This window comes from Microcebus murinus, chromosome X (assembly GCF_040939455.1).
Source record: "Microcebus murinus isolate Inina chromosome X, M.murinus_Inina_mat1.0, whole genome shotgun sequence".
Classification (NCBI taxonomy): domain Eukaryota; kingdom Metazoa; phylum Chordata; class Mammalia; order Primates; family Cheirogaleidae; genus Microcebus; species Microcebus murinus.
The window spans coordinates 35,440,344-35,443,774 of NC_134136.1; positions in this window are offsets into that span (position 1 = coordinate 35,440,344).

The following is a 3,431-nucleotide window of genomic DNA, read 5'->3' on the forward strand; positions in this document are numbered from 1 at the left end:
ATTCACATAATTTTGAGTGGTATGAAGGATATACACCAGGTAATGAGATAGAAAGTGACAAGGGGTAGAGTTGGTGAAATATGTAAATATGGTAGCCAAAGAAAGTTTTTTTCTGAGGAAGTAACATTTGATCTGATGAAGGAGGCAGCCATGTGTATATATGGGGAGCAGACAACTTTCTAGGCAAAGGGAACAAAGATATCAAGGTAAGGAGAAGCTTGACTTGTTTATAGAACAGAAAGAATGCCAATATGCCTGCTGTATAATGAGTAAGGGCAGAGTGGTATGAGAAGAGGTCAGAGAGGTAGTGAATAATCACATCTGGTATCAAGCTTTGTAGACTGTGGTAAGAGGTTTGCTTTTTTTTTTTTTAAGTGGAAAACATAACACATAAGTAGAAACACATAACATAAAACTTACCATCTAAACAACTTTAAAGTGCACAACACAGTGACATTTAGTACATTAACAATGTTGCTCAACCATCGCCTCTATCTAGTTCCAGAACATTTTCAACATGCCAAAAGGAAACCCTGTAATCATTAAGCGGAAAGTCCTCATTCTTTCTTCTCCCCAACCCTTGAAACCACTAATCTTCTGTCTCTATGGATTTGCCTATTGTGGATAGTCCTCATAAATTGAACCATAGAATATGTGACTTTTTGTGTCTGGCTTATTTCATAGCATATTGTTTTTGAGGTTCAACCATATTGTAGCAGGTATCAGTACTCCATTCATTTTTATGGCTGAATAAAATGTGGCTATACCACATTTTGTTTCTCTATTCATCAGCTGATGGATATTTGAGTTGTTCTCACCATCGCCTACTGTCAATAGTGTTACTACAAACACTAGAGTACAAGTATTGTTTGAAGGATCATCTAGTAATTCTATGCTTAACTTTTTGAATAACTGCCAAACTGTTTTCCATAGCAACTGCATCATTTTCCATGCTCTCCAGCCATGTATGAGGGTTCCAATTCCTCCACATTCTTGCCAACACTTGCTATTTTCCTTTTTAAAAATTATTCTTATACTCATGCTAGTGGGCATGAAGTGGTATCTCATTGTGCTTTTGATTTGCAATTCCCTAATGACTTGTGACATTGAATATTATTTTCATGTGCTTTTTGGCCATTTGTATATCTTCTTTAGAGATATGTTTATGCAAGTCCTTTGCCTATTTTTAAATTGAGTTGTCTCTTTTTTTGAGTTGTAATAGTTTTTAAAAATATATTCTTAATGCTAGACTCAGATATTTGGCATAGAAATATTTTCTCTCTTTCTGGGTGTTATCTTTTCACTTCTATGATAGTGTTCTTTGATTCATAAAAGCTTTTATTTTGATGAAGTCTAATTTATCTACTTTTTTCTTTTGTTATGTCTGCTTTTAGTGTCAAATTGAAAATCCATTGTCAAATGTAAGAACACAAAGATTTATCCTTATGTTTTCTTCTAAGAGTTTTATAGTTTTAGCTTTTATAATCATGTCACTAATTCACTTTGAGTAAATTTTTGTATATGGTCCAAGATAAGGGTCCAACTTCATTATTTTTTTTTATTTTATAAGATATTTTATTTGGCTTAGAATGGGATGCTATGACAGGGATGAGTATATAAAGTCATAGTTGATGGGAGGGTGTTCCAGATAGTATGGATCCATCTTTACAACTAGAGAACATGACTACTAAAAGGGCTCTCAGTCACACACAAAAAAACTGGAAGTTTTCAATACTGGGCAGAGATTAGTAGAAGGATTTGTTTTGTGTTTTCCTTCTTTATCCTGAGTCAGTAGGAGCATAGACAGAAAGAAGAACCTGTCTAGTGAGATAGTTTACTGTTCATTAGTCCCCTCCCTGCCTTTCTCTCTCTTCCCTGCCCCTCTTTGGGTGGTTCAGGTTCCATTTATGTTTACTGTATATTCATGAGAGAGAGTAGTAGGATGAATTCACCATATTGATGCAAGTCTGAACACTGATACTTTAGTTTTGATTCTGCCATCCCTATAAGATCTTGAACCAACCACAAACTATTTGGTATTTTAAATGCCTTTTTTCCCCATAAAGAACAGCTGAAACTTCCTAGTCCTCTCTGTTCTCACATTGATGCTGAGAAAATCACTGAAACAAAACATGTAGAAGTGCTTGAAACATTTTCACAACTAGGCAATTTTAACTATTATAGAACAAAAGAAAATGAAATATATGTATACTGGAGATAAACTGTTAAGAATTGGAGTCCAAGCATGTGAGCTTACCAAATTGGAATTCAAGGAATAAAAGTTGCAGCTGACACTGAGGGTCAAGGTCTTGCTCAGCCACACTTGAGAGGCAGAGCCTGGGTGGGGATGGTGGAGGGTGAGATCAGTTATTCCCAGCTTAGAGCAACTTTGGACACATCACTGAAGCTTTTAATATTTTATGTATCTACAGAAAGACACTCTTAAATTGGAAAACAAGCATGTGTGGAGGGCCTTTAAGAGCCGTTTCTTAGATTAGAAAAGACTTGTGTTGAATCCAAGGAAAGAAAACATCACGGTGAAATGGAAAGTTTACTTGAGTTTTAGTTAGAGCCAGAATTTTCTTCATTAAAGTAAGTTTAGACCAGTAGTAGTTAACGGTGCAAGCATGCATTTTCCAATGGCAAAAATGATAGAGACTAAGAAGCAACCTATAGGACAAATGGCCACAAGACATAAAATAATTAAAAATGACAGTTTTCGGTATAACTAGAGCTACAGTCTCTGAGAAATTACCTTTAATGACGACAGCAGCTATACTGAATAGGTAGAATTTTGGGTGTTTCTAAATGGCATGGGTACCTTATTCTTTATATTGAAACTGTATTGTAATTTAAAATTGCAAGGTGTGGGTTAAGCACGCTTTTGCCAACTTCATTATTTTGCATGTGGACATGCAGTTCTCTCAGTACCATTTATTGAAGAGGATATTCTTTCCTCATTGAATGGTCTCAGCACCCTTGCCAAAAATCAATTGATAATAGATATATGGGTTAATTTCCGGAGTCTCAATTGTATTCATCTATATGTCTAATTTTATGCCAATACAACACCATTTTAATTACTACAGTTTTGTTTTGAAATTGGGAAATGTGAGACCACCAACTTTATTGTTATTTTTCAAGATTGTTTGGGCTACTTGGAATCCCTTGCAATTTCATATAAATTTAAAGATTAGCTTTTCCATTTCTTCAAAAAATTCTGTTTGCATTTTGATAGGGATTGCATGAAATCTGTAGATTATTTTGGGTGCATTGCCATCTCAACAATATTAAGATTTCCAATCCATGAACACAGATTGTCTTTTCATTTATTTAGGTCTTTAATTTCTTTCAGTAATCTTTTATAGTTTAAAGTGCACAAGTCTCATACCTCTGTGGTTAAATTTATTCCTAAGTATTTTATTCTTTTT